This window comes from Hemibagrus wyckioides, linkage group LG09 (genome assembly GCF_019097595.1).
Source record: "Hemibagrus wyckioides isolate EC202008001 linkage group LG09, SWU_Hwy_1.0, whole genome shotgun sequence".
Lineage (NCBI taxonomy): Eukaryota > Metazoa > Chordata > Actinopteri > Siluriformes > Bagridae > Hemibagrus > Hemibagrus wyckioides.
In genome coordinates this window covers 9,338,247-9,347,218 of record NC_080718.1, presented here as the reverse complement: position 1 = coordinate 9,347,218, position 8,972 = coordinate 9,338,247, and positions in this window count along the sequence as shown.

The window sequence follows — 8,972 nt, the reverse complement described above, 5'->3', positions numbered from 1 at the left end:
AGTAGCTAATCCAACTACCAACATGTTTTGGGAGGTGAGAGGAAACCTGAGAGCAAGAAAGAGACCCACAGAGACATGGGGAGAATATGTGAAACTCCACAAAGAGAGTAACCCAAGCTGAGGATCACACCAGGGACCCTGGAGCTGTGGGTGCCATCATGCCACCTGCTCTGTAACATAATTACTGTAAATACACTGTGCAAGACATGTGAAGGTATACCCATGCTGTATCACGCAGTGGTGATTTGACCTAACACTACCATTTACTTTCAAGTCTCTGCTAAACTGCTAATCAGACAGAAAACTTGGTGTAAGAGAGAGGACTATATTTTGTGCCAGCTCTGTTTATGCTTCTGAGCAATCCTGCACCAGCTATTGCTCCACTGGGGCAGCAGGGCAGGTGCTGGATGTTATGATCTCTCTGCCCTCCAGGGCTACGACTGATCAATAAACACTTGGACAGCTGGGGCAGAGTACAACTCAACATTCTCTCACAAAGCAGAGGACAATTCCCCAGTACACACATGAGCACACACTTATAAGCACATCCCTCCCCCAACCACTAACTTAAATGGGACTGCAGCGACATCCTTGGAAAGAAAGAAATATTTCAAACAGCTTCATTACAAGTTGATCCAGTTGCTCAGAATCAGAGAATGAATTAAACTTAATGGATTGCAGATTTAAAAAATGCAAAAGCCACTGAAATTAACCTTCTTTGATGGAAAATGACAAAAGCAATATGTTGTATAATCAAAAATATAATTTTGTCAATCAGAGGTTTAAGTCCAGTTTGTCTGTCCTTACTATATCCCTCATACAAATGACCTTTCATTTTATGTGTATTGACTTGATTTAAGCAAATTATCATTTCTACTTACAATACAATACAATATCATTACAATACAGTTCAACACAATACAATAGTTTTATTTTTAAAGTGCATCAATCTTCTTCAGCTTTAAGTATTGGTAAAAATAATTAAAAAAAAATAGCCCTTAGAACCATCGTCATCACCACCCAAGTGTGAAACTGTGCTCCTTTGTTAATTGACCCTGCATGTTACCCTCCCCATTCTGACTTAACCCACAGAGGGGACAGCAGCAGGGTTCACATGGAGTTTGCTGGAGCTTTGCCAAAATTTTGAACAAGTTCAGACGAAGGCCACTGACACATATCCAACCAGTCTATGAAGTGTAAAGTTTTGAAATGGAAAGATTTCAAAGAAAAAATGAGTTAATGCTGAGTAAGGCCTGCAAGTAAGAGGAAATTTGGAGAAGGATATTTATAACCTGTGACTCCATTCAGATTAGAAATGTATAGTCACTGTCCATAAATACTGGAGCGCCTGACATTTTGTATGTCCTAATTTTACAATTGCTGTAAAAGGCTGTTATTGGCAGCCTTAAAGATAACTGCCAACATTTATTCTATAACATACTGCACACAATGAACCGATTTTTTTTCATGTGTCAGCAGTTCTTCTAATTCATCAATGCATTACTGATCATGGAAGTATTTAGTCACATGGCCAAGTGTGGAAATATTTAAGTGTAATTTAATGTTAATATACTACAAGCTTTTTGAACTTACTTTGTGTGTGAGTACTTCGTGTTACTATCTTCGAGTACTATTTGTGCAAAGCATCCAACTTCCCCTTCAAATCAATAAACTTGCATGAAATACAGTCACACTGATGTAGTTTGTGACTGTGTACACACAGACTGTCTCCACTGCATGATCAGGTTTTAGTAGCATGCTCTCTCTCAAAGCATTAATGCAGTTTTATATGTATAGTGCTTTAAACAATAGACATTGTCACAAAGCAGCATTACAGAAATCTAGATCTTGATTTTGGTCTGTAATGACGTGAAAGTCGTAAAAAAAAATGCCTGAGGTGACATGACACCCAAATAGTGTGATAGTGTGTGTATTCCTATTTTATATCGCATTAGCTTTTCATTGTTCATGAAGTTTTAGATGGTAAAAAAAAGTATTTTGGTAAATATTTGATGCAGCTTCAGCCTGTGATGTGATTAAAGTGGGCAATAAGCTAAACTTCCACTTATATTCCACATGAATAATGGGTTCAGCCCCAAAGATTGTAGGATCATCAATCTGGCATTAAAAGCAACATCTGAATAGCGAAATGTTGTGTGTGGAGTAAATAGATCTCCCTTAGCATCCAGGCCATGATGCCACTGCTGACAGAGTGAGAGCAAAATAAGATGAATGATTGATATGATCAGAGACAGCACACTTTCAAGAGGTTATGTGTTTCTATGGAAACAGGCTGAAGACAAAAGGCAAGGTTAAGCAAGTGTGTCATGCCATCTTTGTCCTGTTCCTATGGCAAGTACCAGAGGGTTAATATAAACTTTATTGTGTTTTCACATGTAGTAGAGAAGCTGAAATGATGGCTATGGCCTTATCTTAGAATAAATGCATGATCAAATGCAAGCACACATACACACACACACATGCCACTACTGAAGAATCACATGCTCTGTTTCCTGCAGTCAGTAGACCCCCCACCACCACCATCTTCACCCACCCACACGAGCTGTCTACTTTCTTTAATCTCTCCATATATATATGAGTCTATATAAACCAGCACCACAATGGTTGTGCCTTTGTCAGTGAAAGTTTGTAGACATCCACTTCTCGGTCATCCACCTTTCCATTCTTTATGAATTTGTTAATAATTGTTGCCAAGCAGTGTTACGTGTGATGTGCTGGCCATGTTTCCTGTTAACCATCACAACCTTGCAACAACTTCCTGAGCTAGCCATGAAAAGGATTTCAAGACATTCTTCTTTTGTCAAAAGCATTCCTAAAGGCCATCTGGGGGAAAGTGTGTGGATAAAAATATGTGCACAGCACATATTTGACTGCACATAATTACACATATACAATTTATTCATAACAGGTATTCTTAACAGTCATCCTATATTTATACAACTATATTTCATCACTAACTGTAGCATCATATGCTGCATTTTTTAAATATTTTGTTTGTTTATTTTTCCACATTATTCCATTATTACTCTTCTACTCTTCTTGCACAACTATATTTTATTTTATTTTTTATTTTATTCAGTTTCTTTTAAATCTCCCTTTTTTAACCACATATATATATATATATATATATATATATATATATATATATATATATATATATATATATATATATACACTATATTGCCAAAAGTATTCGCTCACCTGCCTTGACTCGCATATGAACTTAAGTGACATCCCATTCCTAATCCATAGGGTTCAATATGACGTCGGTCCACCCTTTGCAGCTATAACAGCTTCAACTCTTCTGGGAAGGCTGTCCACAAGGTTTAGGAGTGTGTTTATGGGAATTTTTGACCATTCTTCCAGAAGCGCATTTGTGAGGTCACACACTGATGTTGGACGAGAAGGCCTGGCTCTCAGTCTCCACTCTAATTCATCCCAAAGGTGTTCTATCGGGTTGAGGTCAGGACTCTGTGCAGGCCAGTCAAGTTCATCCACACCAGACTCTGTCATCCATGTCTTTATGGACCTTGCTTTGTGCACTGGTGCACAGTCATGTTGGAAGAGGAAGGGGCCAACTCCAAACTGTTCCCACAAAGTTGGGAGCATGGAATTGTCCAAAATGTCTTGGTATGCTGAAGCATTCAGAGTTCCTTTCACTGGAACTAAGGGGCCAAGCCCAGCTCCTGAAAAACAACCCCACACCATAATCCCCTCTCCACCAAACTTTACACTTGGCACAATGCAGTCAGACAAGTACCGTTCTCCTGGCAACCGCCAAACCCAGACTCGTCCATCAGATTGCCAGATGGAGAAGCGCGATTCGTCACTCCAGAGAACTAGAGTCCAGTGGCGGCGGACGACTGGATCCACGACTGGATTTGTTGCACAGGTGGCATCCTATCACAGTTCCACGCTGGAATTCACTGAGCTCCTGAGAGCGACCCATTCTTTCACAAATGTTTGTAAATAGTGTATATATATATATATATATATATATATATATATATATATATATATATATATATATACACTATATTGCCAAAAGTATTCGCTCACCCATCCAAATAATCAGAATCAGGTGTTCCAATCACTTCCATGGCCACAGGTGTATAAAATCAAGCACCTAGGCATGCAGACTGTTTTTACAAACATTTGTGAAAGAATGGGTCGCTCTCAGGAGCTTAGTGAATTCCAGCGTGGAACTGTGATAGGATGCCACCTGTGCAACAAATCCAGTCGTGAAATTTCCTCGCTCCTAAATATTCCACAGTCAACTGTCAGCTGTATTATAAGAACGTGGAAGTGTTTGGGAACGACAGCAACTCAGCCACGAAGTGGTAGGCCACGTAAACTGACGGAGCGGGGTCAGCGGATGCTGAGGCGCATAGTGCGAAGAGGTCGCCAACTTTCTGCAGAGTCAATCGCTACAGACCTCCAAACTTCATGTGGCCTTCAGATTAGCTCAAGAACAGTGCGCAGAGAGCTTCATGGAATGGGTTTCCATGGCCGAGCGACTGCATCCAAGCCATACATCACCAAGTGCAATGCAAAGCATCGGATGCAGTGGTGTAAAGCACGCCGCCACTGGACTCTAGAGCAGTGGAGACGCGTTCTCTGGAGTGACGAATCATGCTTCTCCATCTGGCAATCTGATGGACGAGTCTGGGTTTGGCGGTTGCCAGGAGAACGGTACTTGTCTGACTGCATTGTGCCAAGTGTAAAGTTTGGTGGAGGGGGGATTATGGTGTGGGGTTGTTTTTCAGGAGCTGGGCTTGGCCCCTTAGTTCCAGTGAAAGGAACTCTGAATGCTTCAGCATACCAAGACATTTTGGACAATTCCATGCTCCCAACTTTGTGGGAACAGTTTGGAGCTGGCCCCTTCCTCTTCCAACATGACTGTGCACCAGTGCACAAAGCAAGGTCCATAAAGACATGGATGACAGAGTCTGGTGTGGATGAACTTGACTGGCCTGCACAGAGTCCTGACCTCAACCCGATAGAACACCTTTGGGATGAATTAGAGCAGAGACTGAGAGCCAGGCCTTCTCGTCCAACATCAGTGTGTGACCTCACAAATGCGCTTCTGGAAGAATGGTCAAAAATTCCCATGAACACACTCCTAAACCTTGTGGACAGCCTTCCCAGAAGAGTTGAAGCTGTTATATTGAACCCTATGGATTAGGAATGGGATGTCACTTAAGTTCATATGCGAGTCAAGGCAGGTGAGCGAATACTTTTGGCAATATAGTGTATATATATGGTTAAAAAAGGGGGATTATATATATAAATGCCATGTCGTATAAGGGTATAAGGTATGATTGTATATGTGCCCAATAAAATTTTAATACATTCTTTTGCTAATTTGTACATAGTGGAAATTGTTAATTACCCCTACGTACAGAGACTTTTGCAACAACCTTTATAACATTCTTTCATACACAATCTCCCATCCAAACATCCTCGAGTGCAGGAATCCTGCCTAGAGACTCACAAAAGGGGCTTTTCGCCTGTTCTGACTGCGCAAGCTCCGTAGCAATCGTATGAGCTCACCCAGCCAGTGAGGTGGAAAGAAAGACTCACTGACCCAATGGCAGTGAATGAGAAGGGACCGAAACAGGCACACTAACCCAGTAACAGTCTACTGGCCTTCCCAGCACACCTTCTATTGGATCAGTGTTAATTATCCATATAAACCTGAAAGGCTTGTGCTCAATAAAACTGCTTCATATTCTGAAATCAGACTGAAGCATTTCTTTAAGAACAAATAAAGAACTCATCCTGCACTCTTCCTCCAATGCATATCTAATACGATATGACCCAGTAATATCACAAAGAGTATATTGTTAATTAACATGATGGTCGAGGGTGTGCCTTTCTGAGCTCCTAGAATCCCTTCTCACTCTCACACTGACTGTATGCTGTGATTTTATTTTCCAGTTCATCATACAGCTGTCCAGCCCAAGTGACAGATTACATATCAGTATAACTGCTCACACGTTTCTTTACTAATCTCACCTTTGGGAGATTTGTTTTAACATGTCTTGATCACAGGAATGCTGGGTGTGAAGCAGGAACACACCATGCCTTGGATGGCAGTAAACAAACAAATAAAAATTAGCAACCAAATGAAAAATAAATACATTTGTTAATTCCTGCAGTAGCTGCTTTCTTCTGATCAGGTTCAACAAATCTGGGAAGACTGAGCATGAGGAAGGAATACACACTGGATGGGATGCCCATTTATTGCAAGAAACCATGCACTCTCTCTCTCTCTCTCTGTCTATCTCTTTGTCTCTCTCTCTCTCTCTCTCTCTCTCTCTCTCTCTCTCTGTCTGTCTCTCTGTCTCTCTCTCTCTCTCTCTCTCTCTCTCACACACACACACACACACATACACACACATACCTTACAAAGGCCTTTAGTACAGTGGGTCCTTGGTTTTAATCATGTAATATTCAGGAGATCAGTTATATTTTTTGGCCAAAAGCACCCTCCAGTTATTTAAAACCCTGAACATAGATACTATTGAAATTTTAATATGAAATAACATGAATAAATATAAATAAATATCAGTGGTAAGCAGGTTTGGCAGTATAATTATGGCAATATTACTCTTTATTGTTTCATAGATATGAATTAATATTTCCCTGTATTTTGTGCTGTCCTTAATGAACAACATAATGATGCAGTGCACATATTAGTTTGTTTGTCTAATTCTGTTGTCATGTCCTGGGTTGTAATTTACACATAAGAGATTTGCATTCCATCCACAAATTGCATTAGCGCCACACACTGCTGCACACCTTATTCCAGACCAAGAGAGAGGCAAATGCACAGGCTGTCAGTCATCTCAGGTGAAGGGGTGTGAATAATTGATCACGGCAAGTGGGGAGGGTCATTTAGGCCTGACCCTCCCTCTGACAGACTGAGAGATAGCTGGACTCGGTTGCCTCTGAGGAGGGGAGATGCCCTTGCTTATTAAACAAAGACACCTGATCCGCACTGGTAAACAGAGAGTGCCAGACAGCAGCTCAGCTATAGAGTCTGGAAAATGGACGGCGGTGGCGGCAGCATCGCAGAAGCACATAAGGGACAGCCTCGGTACTGAAAACAATTGATTTGGATTTGTTATGGGTGTGAAAGGCCGAGTGAGTGTTAGTTCAAGCTCTTTACAAATGTCTGTTTGGAGCTGCACAATTAACCAATTAAATGTGATTGATTTAACTAATTCTTTTACAATTTTAACATGATCACAAGCATTATTTTTGGCTTCCTTACATGTTTGTCCTTGTTCAGGGTCACCACACTGGATCATCCAGTCCACATAGTTTGATTTGGCACAGGTTTGGCACACCGGCTACCCTTCCTGATGCAACTTTTATTTTACTTTTATATCCCATTTTATCCAGACTTGGGACTGGAACTGAAAGTTAACCTCTCAGTGGCTGGGTTGCGTAAGCATCGAACCCCGGCCACAGCAATGAGAGTGCGAAATCCTGTCACTGCATCACCAAAGAAGTTTGACTTTTTTATATAATCACACATAATCAACAGTGGTACTGGATGGATCATGATCATGGAATACCAGCTGCAAGGTGTATTACAGGTTTATATTAATATACTTATTCTATATTTTATTGTTTCTATAGTAACAGCTAAGACATATATGCTGTGGTGTCAGGGAGAATTTTTCCACATTTCCTACTAATACGACCAGCATGGCGCACACACCCCTGCACCCACATACTTTGGACTCCATTTTTTAAAACTCAAATTGCAAAGTAATTGCTCAGTGTGATCGTACCTGGCATTACCAAGCTGTTCTTTGTGTATTGTTTCTCTGGTTTTGGTCTTTAGTTTGCTCCTGAGTTTGTCCTGTTACAGTGGTTTGCACATCGTCTCATCTCTTGCCTGTTTGCGGATTACAACATCAAATGAAGCAATTTTCCCAACTGGAGGCAATTTCAGTAACATCCTTCCATTCATCCATCCATGTGCTACTCTGCTTATCCTACTGGGTCATGGTGAACCTGGAGTCTAGCCCAGGAGGCTCTGGGGCACAAGGTAGGGTACACCTTGGACAGGATGCCAGTCTACTGCAAGGCACAATTGCATGCACTCTCACACACCCTTTCAAACACTATAAACAATTTAGCAATGCCAATCAGCCTACAATGCATGTCTTTGGACTGAGAGTGGAAACCAGACTACCTGCAGGAAAACCCTGAGGCACAAAGAGCAGGGGCGGACCAATAAGCGAGATAAGCAGCCCCGGCCAATACCAAGAAGCCTATATAAATCATATAGTACTTATTACTTTTCTATCATATATTGTATGGTATGTATATAACCATTAAGATTTTAATGTTATTATTACATCTTTTCAAATGCGGTGCCCCCCCATGATTCATGAACAGTGGAACATTCCTATCACACTGCACATGCACGAGATTCCCATACCTGGAATCGCTTAGGGCCCCCAAATCACTAAGTCCGCCCCGACAGAGAGAACATGCAAACATGGTAGAGGCAAGAATCAAACCTCCAACCCTGGAGGTATGTTTTTTTTTGTTTTGTTTTTTAATTATTTTTTTTTTCATATGTCTTAATTTAAATTGTCTGTTGTCTATGTATAGTGATCAGCATTTTCAAGTTCAAAACAGGAAAATAAAAACAAAATCCCAATTTTTCTTATCATGGCTAAACAGTCTATGGATAGCAAGTCCACTGGCTTCTGGAAATTCTGATGTATTATTTATTATCTATATTTATACACAGCTGATACAAAATATTGATACATTTTGGACATTTTGGTGTTATCCTGCTTTTCATGCACACAACTAGCGGTTTAAGAAATCACAGTTTGATTATACAATACCACATGTTTTTATATGATGGTATTAAATAATCAGTTTTTTTTGTTAATTGTTTTATATTTAAGAATAGTTGA